This window comes from Mirounga angustirostris, unplaced genomic scaffold, assembly GCF_029215605.1.
Source record: "Mirounga angustirostris isolate CCGP_5_RB_7025 unplaced genomic scaffold, mMirAng1.0.hap1 SCAF_3, whole genome shotgun sequence".
NCBI lineage: Eukaryota > Metazoa > Chordata > Mammalia > Carnivora > Phocidae > Mirounga > Mirounga angustirostris.
In genome coordinates, this window is record NW_026991711.1 from 118,065,649 (window position 1) to 118,076,179 (window position 10,531).

Genomic DNA, 10,531 nt, shown 5'->3' on the forward strand with positions numbered 1-10,531 from the left:
TGAGACCTTGCCATTTGCAACGACGTGGATGGAACTGGAGGGTATTATGTTGAGTGAAATAAGTCAAACAGAGAAAGACATGTATCATATGATCTCACTGATATGAGGAATTCTTAATCGCAGGAAACAAACTGAGGGTTGTTGGAGTGGGGGGTGGGGTGGGAGGGATGGGGTGACTGGGTGATAGACACTGGGGAGGGTATGTGCTCTGGTAAGCGCTGTGAATTGTGCAAGACTGTTGAATCTCAGATCTGTACCTCTGAAACAAATAATGCAATATATGTTAAGAAAAAAAAAAGAAGAAGAAGAAGGTAGCGGGAGGGGAAGAATGAAGCGGGGGAAATCGGAGGGGTGGACAAACCATGAGAGACGATGGACTCTGAAAAACAAACTGAGGGTTCTAGAGGGGAGGGGGGTGGGAGGATGGGTTAGCCTGGTGGTGGGTATTGAGGAGGGCACATTCTGCATGGAGCACTGGGTGTTATGCACAAACAATGAATCATGGAACACTTCATCTAGAACTAATGATGTAATGTATGGGGATTAACATAAGAATAAAAAAAATAAATAAAAGCACTAAAACCAGTAATGCTAAAAAAAAAAAAAAAAACAGGCCTTTCTTCCTCTGAAGCTCTGCATCATTTTTATCCAACAGCTACCATATATTAGGTGATAGCATACACCAGACCTGCATGGTCCATACAGGACCAATAGCCACATTTGGCTACTAAGCACTTGAAATATGGCCAGTTCAAATGGAGATGTGCTATAAGTGTAAAAATACGCAACAGATTCTGAAGACTTAGTATGAAAAAATGTAAAATATCTCATTAATAATTTTTATATTGATTACATGTTGCAATGATAAGATTTTGCATATACTGGGTAAATAAAATACTTTGTTAATTTTACTGTTTCTTTTTACATGCTCTCACGTGACTACTACACAATTTAAAGTTATAGTTGTGGCTCACATTATATTTCTATTGGATGGTGTTACTCTGGATATGTGTTCATTCATTCATCCTTTAAATATTTATTGAGTGCTTACTAGGGTTCAGGTACTAAACCAGGTGCAAGGTGTATGGTGGGGTTTATAAAATAATCAAAGCCTTTGCCCTCATGGAGACAGTAAATAAAAAGGCAAAAAGATGAATAATCGCAAAACCAGATAAAGTGTCATGAAGAAACAGGCAGCGTGTTGCAAAATAACCAGGGTCAGAGGGTGAGACCTATTTATCTAGAGTGAGCAGGAAAGCTCCCACTAAAAAGATGACATTGGTGTTGGGATCTGAAAGTGGGATGAGCCAGACACGTGCAGAACAGGAGGAGGAGGACTTCAGGAAGAAAGAAGAGCAAGTTCACACCCTGAGGGTCCTAGAGCACTGTTAGTGAAGGGGGCCACTGGGTATCATGTGAGGCTGCTCATGGGAGCAGAGGAAGAGGATGCAGACCTCACAGGTCAAAGTAAGGAGCAGTGACTTTAGTCAAGGTAGAATTAGGAAGCCAGTGAAAAGATTGAAGAAGGGTGGTGACTTCATCCATTTTGCCTCAAATATGTTCTGGCAATTGTATGAAGAATGGATTGGGAGGGACACCAGAGGATGCAGAGAAGCTAGTTGAGGGCTAGAGATGGCAGGAGCTCATACAAAGCGGGGACAGGAGAGAGTACATTTCACTTGTCCCTAAGTCCTCCCGCTTTCTGGGATCACAGGAATACAGAGACAATAAAATACAAATATATTAACAACTAGAAGAGTCTAGCTTCCTCCTTAATATTTCTGAGGAGTGTGGGAGAGGAAGTTACTTTCTCCTGGTGGTTCCTCTCACCACTTTCTTCTGCTCCCTGCTCTAGAACTTGATTGTCTATTGCCGTCCCGTGGGCTACCCCAGCTTGCCCCGAACATGACCTTCCCTTGATTCCCCAAAGCAGTGCTAATACAAGTCTAAGGAAGCTGTAAAGCTTTGCCACAGACACGGGAAAGGGTACCGAAAAGCTGGAGCACCTAAGAAAAAGCAAGCTTCACTTCATCATCCACTCTGCCTGGTACGAAAGAGCACTCTGGACTGGTTCCCCCATCTCTTTTTCCTCTAGTTCCAGGGGACAAACTCCTTTTCTCGGGTTTCAGGGAGCAAATTTTAAAGTCCCATCACTTCATTACTTAGAGCAGGTTACCTTTACTACCCACTTTATCTCAACCTCTCCCATCCATATGGGTGCGCAGCTTTGCCTCTCCGAAGTAAACGGCCCAACAACATCCGTTCCTCATCAAAAGGATACATTTTCCTCTGCCAAAGCCCTTTCATGCAGGAGTATCTGAAATTAGGTTCTTAAATCACATTTTCTTTCCTCCATGATTGTATGACCTTATCGAATCCTCATATGAAGTAGACGTTACTCCCATTTGTGAATGAAAGCAAAGCTACAAGAGGTGGCTGAGAGAATAATCTGTTCCAAATCATACAACCAGAAAGGGATGAAGATTCAAAACTGAATCCAGCCGGAATGCTGGCTGGCCACCACCAGCCTCCGACTCTCTTACAGAGACAAGGTCTAAAGGAAAGGTCATTTTTCTCCACACAGCACCACTATCTACTTCTTTCCTTTTTGGAAATCCACTTTTCACCTAGATGACTAGAGATTCAATAGAGAACCAATTTTGTGGAATCTGTATGGCCAAAAATACATTCCAATTTAGTGCCATTTTTCCTCCTAAGAATAAAGTGGTGGTTGTTTTTCCTCTCAAGGACAAATTCTGTGTGTCCAGGAGCTCCTAAGTCATTCAAATTTATTCTATTTAACTTTAAATAAAAAGCGATCATTGCCTATGGAAACCCCAGGTGAAATTATGCCAGATCGCTATTTCTTGAATTCTAAGTGAGCTTAAGAAGAGAAGGGTCACAGTTCTGAGTACTTCCTCCAATTAAGCAAGGCTATCTTTGACTCTTAATGGGAAATAGAAAGAAAAAATACTAGTGAAGATTGTGGTGGTGGTGACAGTAGTAAGGAGGTATAATATCAACATTTACCATTATTTTATGGCATGTACTATACCAACCACTTTATGTGTACTGACTCATTCCTTATATCAACTCAATTAAGTTGTTGCTATTATTATCCCCATTTTACTCAGTTTCTGAGAAGAAATTAAGTCTCAGAGAAATAACTCAACTTGCCCAAGTGTACAGTCTGTACTTTCTATTCTAAAAACATGTGGACTGGGGCGTCTGTCTGGCTCACTGGTGGAGCATGGACTCTTGATCTGGGGTCATGAGTTTGAGCCCCACGTTGGGTGTAGAGATTACTTAAAAAAAAAAAAAACCAAGGGACGCCTGGGTGGCTTAGTTGGTTAAGTGTCTGCCTTTGGCTCAGGTCATGATCTCAGGGTCCTGGGATCGAGTCCCACATCGGGCTCCCTGCTCTGCAGGGAGCCTGCTTCTCCCTTTGCCTGCTGCTCCCCCTGCTTGTGCTCTCTCTGTCTCTCTCTCTCTGACAAATAAATAAATAAAATCTTAAAAAAAAAATGTGTGGACTTCTGAGGCTCTATAGTAAGACAAGCTGCACAGGAACCTGTGTGAAGGTCAATCCCCAGTCTCTTTCAGATCATAGGGCATCTAGAAAAGACAAACATCAATTGGATGTTATTAAGGGTTGATACATGAACCAGATGCCCATCACACCTCCTGATACATCAATTAAGGCAAAAATTAAGTTGTATTTGTGTTGTACCATTTATTCATTGATGTTTTATTTAACTTATTACAATTGAATGAATTTTTTTTTCTTTCTGATGCTTTTCATTATCACAGAACACACCACCTGCAATGTGTACAAAGAGGAAATGAGGGGTGGAGGGAGAGAGGTCAAAATGGGAAAGCCTGCATGGTCATTTCACTTCTTCTCTTTCTTCTTATCCTTCTCATTCATAGCCAGGATCATCATGAGCTTTCTGAAGAGGGTAAGGAAATCTAAGAAGAGGTCAACGCAGTGCCAGATATAATCCTTATCTCCATTTTCAGCCTTTTCAATAATGAGTTGAGTATCAAAAAGGACAAAGCCACACATGACCACCAGCCCCACATACAGGTTTGCCTGGAAAAGCCAAATGGATCCAAAGAAAATGTTCCCCAGGGAAGACAAGAGCATCAGGCTCATGGCTGACATCAAGACACCTCCCAGAAAGAGGTAGCTCCAGCGTCTGGCATACAGGGTGCTCAGGGTGAAGCAGGTGAAGATCATTGCTGTGCCCATGAAGGTGGTGGGAAGAATGTTGGGGTTGATGGCAATGCACAGCTCCAGAGCAGGGCCTAGGCCAACTCCTGTAAGGAAAGCAAATCCAGCAAGATGTCCCAGTCTTTTTTGCTCAGTTTCATGGCTATGAGGTGTTGTCATCAGCCAAATCATCAACCCCAGGGAGCCCAAGGCAGAGAGCAGGCCAGCCTGAAGGAAATGAGTGACCACGTGGACATAGGCCCCTGTGGCCACCACAAACATACAGAGGGCAAAACTGGCATATAGATCTTCTTCAGGTGCTGCTGTGTTGAGAGGGTTATGTGGGAAAATTTTAAGAGTGCATCGAAGTTGATCTTTCGATCAAATATGTTCATGATGCTAGAGTCTGTGGGACACAGCCTCCGCTGTTCTTACTGGCCTCCCAGGAGCCTACACAGCTCTTCTAACACCGGATGTGCTTCTCCAATTGAATGAATTTGATTGATTCATTTACTCATTTATTCATTCATTAACCAACATATGCCAGGTAGCACAAGGCACAGAGGATACAAAGATGAATAAGAGACTGTACTTCAAGTCCACTGTCTTCAAGTAGTTTGGAGCCTAGAAGGGGATGACATGCTTGGCAAGGTGAGACATATTTCCCTCCCTGCCCTCTCAAGCCTGGTACTTCCAAGACTGTGGTAAGAGAAGGGGTCCTTCTGTACTGTGACAGAGACAGATGTTCTTGGCATAAGAAAAAGGATGTTCTCAGCAGGTATACAACCATCCCAGTTTGTTTTTCAAATGTTCTTTACTCAGGTCAGCCCCAGGGGATGGCTTCCTTTCGCTTCCTCCTTTTCACTTTAGGATCAGAAACTGTTTTCCCATATCTAAAAAGAGATGTGTGGGGAGCAGAAAATGGCCACTGATACTTGAGGCTACAACACAAGACACAACTGCATTGAAACCCTGAGGGATGGAGAAGCCACGAAGCTCCAACAGGAGGGGGAGTTAAAAGGGAGAGACCAACCAACACGGAATAGAGGACTGGAAAGAGCACACACACTATGCTAGGTGTTGGGGGTGGCTAAGGGGTCTCAGAGAAAGATTCTGTACCTGTAAGGGTTTCATTTTCAGCAAAATCATGTTGTCCATCTTGTTGAATTAATGGTGCTTATTTGGATGGTACTGAATTTAGTTTTTAAATTTTTATTTGTACATGTATTTTGGTTTAAATGTATAAATAATAAACATTTACAAAAATATACTTGATTTAAATGTGTACTATTACATGGAATTTTAATAAAAACACTATTGTTCATTGAGTTATTTGATTTTCTATTTTTAAATTTAAGCCATAGTTTATATACGGAAAAGTTTCCCCTCTTTAGTGTAGAGCTCTGTGAATTCTGACAAATGCATATAGTCATGTGGCCATCACTACCATCAAAATATACAAGTTTCATCATTCCAGAAACATCCCCCATGCCACTTTTTGGTTAACCCCTCCTGTGACCCTAGCTAGTTCCTTATGTGTTTTGTCCCTATAATTGTGCTTTTGCAAAAATGTCATATTAATGGAATTTGAACATTATGTAGCCTTTTAGAAAATATATTTCTTGAGGTATAATTGACATATAATGCATTGCATATACTAAAGGGCACACATTTGATGAGTTCTGACATATGTATTGTACACTCATGAAACTGTCATCCCTATAAAAATGAATATATCTGAGGAGGGGGGAAAAGATGGTGGAGTAGGGGACCCTCTTCCAACCGGTCCCCGGAATTGAGCTGGATATCTACCAGACCACTCTGAATACCCACGAAATCAGCCTGAGATGTAAGAAGATAGATCTGGATCTCTACAAACAGAGTAACACAGGCGGTTGGTTTCGAGGTACGAAGCGGGGAGCTGTGATTCCGCGGGCAGATACTGGAGGATAAATGGCAGCAGGAGGGAGCCTGGCTGTGGGGATCCTACACCGCAAGTGAGCAATAGCCTCCCATGCTGGGGACGGGGCACAGTCTCGCAGACTGGTAGCAATGGGGAAAGGACTTTGGGGCAGCCCCCCAGACTGAAACCCGGACTTGGAGGGTGGGGGGAGGCTGGCGGTTTTAGAACCACACAGGGCAGAGACATGTCCCAACCTGGAGGTGAGCACCTGGAGTGCTGCTGAGGGGCACACAACCCGGGATGCTGCAGTTTATAGCAGCACAGACAGAAACAGAGATAGTGTGGCCTGGAGAGCTCACTGAAGAACAGACTGCAATCTCTCCACTCTGAGGCGGAGGGTTGGAAACGATCTCTTCTGCTCTGACTCTCAGAAGAGACGTGGAAAGGCTCCAGGGAAAGCCGCCAGAGAACAAAAGCCTCCCAAAACCGGTTTTCACTGAGCCCATCCCCCCCCAGAGGGGGGCAGGGCAACTCTCCCCAAACAGGGGTGCCTGAGTAACAGTGCGGCAGGCCCCTCCCCAAGAAGACAGGCTGGGAGAACAAGAGGCCAGCAACCCTAAGGTCCCTAGAAAACAGGTGCATCTTGCTTGGGTTGTGGTCAATAATTTGGATTCTGTACATTCCCTCAACCACCCCTCAACAAAATGACTAGGAGGAGGAACCCCCCAAATAGGAAAGACTCAGACACTATGATTTATGCCACAGATTTACAAATGGATTCAGATATAACCAAGATGTCGGAGATGGAATTCAGGCTAGCAATTGTGAAGGCAATAGCTAGAATGGAGAAATCAATTAATGGCAACATAGAGTCTCTAAGGGCAGAAATGAAAGAAGAATTGGCAGAACTTAAAAATGCTATCAATGAGATCCAATCTAATCTAAATAATCTAACAGCTATGGCAAGAGAGGCAGAAGAACGAATTAGTGACCTAGAAGACCATTTAATAGACAAAAAGGGAAAAGAGGAGGCCAGGGAAAAACAACTCAGAATTCATGAAAATAGATCAGAGAAATAAGTGACACCATGAAACGTCCCAATGTCAGAATGATTGGAATCCCTGAGGGGGTGAAGAGAGAGAGAGGACTAGAAGATATATTTGAGCAAATCGTAGCTGAGAACTTCCCTAATCTGGGGAATGAAACAAACATTTGTGCCCTAGAGGCAGAGAGGACCCTTCCCAAGATCAAGGAAAACAGGCCAACACTCCGGCATGTAATAGTAAAACTCGCAAATCTTAGAACCAAGGAAACCATCTTAAGGGCAGTTAGGGGGAAGAGATTCCTTACGTACAGAGGGAGGAACATCAGAATAACGTCAGACCTATCCACAGAGACCTGGCAAGCCAGAAAGGCCTGGCAAGACATATTCAGGGTACTAAACGAGAAGAACATGCAGCCAAGAATACTTTGTCTGGCAAGACTGTCATTTAGAATGGATGGAGAGATGCAGAGCTTCCAAGACTGGCAGAAACTGAATGAATATGTGACCACTAAGCCGGCCCTGCAAGAAATATTAAGGGGGGTTCTATAAAAGGAGAAAGACCCAAGAGTGACATACAACAGAAATTTACAGGGACAATCTATAAAAACAACGTCTTCACAGGCAACATGATGACAATTAATTCATATCTTTCAATAATCACTCTCAATGTGAACGGCCTAAATGCTCCCATAAAACGGCACAGGGTTGCAGATTGGATAAAAAGACAGGACCCATCCATATGCTGTCTAGAAGAGACTCATTTTGAACCTAAAGATACATCCAGACTGAAAGTGAAGGGATGGAGATCCATCTTCCATGCCAGTGGACCTCAAAAGAAAGCTGGGGTAGCAATTCTTATATCAGACAAATCAGATTTTAAACTAAAGGCTGTAGTTAGAGACACAGAAGGACACTATATCATTCTTAAAGGGTTTACCCAACAAGATCTAACAACTGTAAATATCTATGCCCCCAACATGGGAGCAGCCATCTACATAAGCCAACTGTTAATCAAAATGAAGAGTCATAGTGATAACAATACATTAATTGTAGGAGACCTCAAAACTCCACTCTCAGCAATAGTCAGATCATCTAAGCAGAAAATCAACAAAGAAACAAGAGCTTTGAATGACACACTGGACCACATGGACCTCATAGATATATACAGAACATTCCACCCTAAAACAACAGAATACTCATTCTTCTCAAGCGCACATGGAACTTTCTCCAGAATAGACCACGTACTAGATCACAAATCAGGTCTCAACCAATACCAAAAGATTGAGATTATTCCCCTGCATATTCTCAGACCATAATGCTTTAAAACTGGAACTCAGCTCAGGAATTCAGCTGGATAGGGATCAAACCATTCTGAACACCTACAAACTCAACAGGAGAGCGAAGAAAAGAAGAGCAACAACTGTCTGAACAGAAAAGCGATCACTTTCTGGAAGGTAGGATGTGCGGAGAAGTGCATCCGAGGCGATATTCGGGAGGATAGACGGCGGGGGAGGGGCCTCCGTCGGCCGCTTCTGGCAAGTGATAGAGCAACGGAGCACAAAATCGGAACTTTTATAAGTCTGCTCTGCTGAGGGATGTCACTCTGGTGGCTGAGCGGGGGGTGGAACCCTCGTGGGACAGTGTGGTCTCAGGACCCTCGGGGTCACAGAAAGACCAGGGGTGCCTGAGTGCGGCAGAGCTCCCAAGTATTGGAGCAGGGAAGCCGGCTGCAGAGACGGAGCCCAGGCACGGGCTCTCAGCTCGGGGCTGCCATAAATCATGATCCGCAGCACAGTCGGGCCCCTGCTCCTCCAGGAGGGACCCAACAAGTGGCAGATCCGGGGAGACTCACCTTCTTCCCCTGGGAGGAGAGGTGCGGGAGCACACCGCAGGGATCTGCTGGGTTTGGAGACTCCACACGGGGTCGGGTGCCAGAGATAGAAACGCGCGGTCACAGGCCGGGTGAGCACGGAGTGCGGCTGGAGACCGGGGAGACGGGAGTGACTGCTTTTCTCTGGGGGCTCACTGAGGAGCGGGGCCCAAGTTCTCGGCTCCTCCGAGGCAGAGATTGGGAGGCCGCCATTTTCACTCTCCGCCTCCAAAGCTGTATGGAAAGCTGGCAGGGAACAAAAGTTCCTGAGAGCAAACCCGAGCAGATTACTTAGCCCGGACCGGGCAAGGGCAGGACAAGTCCTCCGGCAAAGACTTTTGGAAACCACGGCAACAGGCCCCTCCCCCAGAAGATCAGCGAGAACAGCCAGCCAAGACCAAGTTTACTGATCAATGAGAAGAGCAGAACTCCAGCGCTAGGGGAATAATGCACATAGAATTCATGGCTTTTTTACCATGATTCTTTAGTCTTTCAAAGTTAATTTTTTTAACTCTTTTCTTTTTTTTTTTGAATTTTTCTTTTACCCTTTTTCAACCAACATCTTATCAATCCCTTTAAAAAAAAATTTTTTTTTATTTTTCATTTTTAGAGTCATATTCTATCCCTTCATAGTAGTTACCCATATTTTTGGCATATATATATATATAAGTTGTTCTCTCTTTAAAATTTTGAGATAGTTTCTTCTAACAGAATAAAATATACCCTAAATCTCTAGTGTATGGTTTTTCCTACGCCCCTGCCTGATCACATTCTCTCCTTTTTTTTCTTTCTTTTTTTTTAAATCCTCTTCTTTCTTTTTTCAAACAACTTCTTATCAATTCCTTTTATACAATTTTTTATAATTTCCATCTTTACAGTCATATTCCATCCCTTCATCATATCAACCCTTATTTTTGTACATATATACGTTTTTCTTTCTTTAAAATTTTGGGAGGCACTTTCTTCTAACAGACCAAAATACACCCAAAATCTAGTGTGTGGCACTGATCTATATACCAGCCTGATCATATTTGATCACATTCTGTTTTTTTTTTTGTTTTGTTTTGTTCTGTTTTTGTTTGTTTTTTATCTTTATCTTTATCTTTTTCTTTTTTCTCTCTTTCCCTTTCTTTTCCCACTGCTTCAGGTCTTTTCTGATTTGTTTAGAGTATATTTTCTGGGGACATTGTTATCCTATTAGCATTTTGTTCTCTCATTAATCTATTCTCCTCTGGACAAAATGACAAGTGAGAAAAAAATCACCTCAACAAAAAGAACAAGAGGTAGTACTGATTGCCAAGGACCTACTCAATACGGACATTAGTACGATGTCAGATCTAGAGTTCAGAATCATCACTTTAAAGATACTAGCTGGGCTTGAAAAAAGCATGGAAGTTATTAGAGAAACCCTTTCTGGAGAAGTAAAAGAACTAAAATCTAACCAAGTAGAAATCAAAAAGGCTATTAATGAGGTGCAATCAAATATGGGGGCGCTAACTG

At 43.1% G+C, this 10,531-nt stretch overlaps 1 pseudogene; it reads right to left on the bottom strand.

The window, feature by feature from the left end:
- Nucleotides 1-3,790: 3,790 nt before the first annotated feature.
- Nucleotides 3,791-4,796, bottom strand: LOC123841904 (bax inhibitor 1-like; annotated as a pseudogene).
- Nucleotides 4,797-10,531: the final 5,735 nt, after the last annotated feature.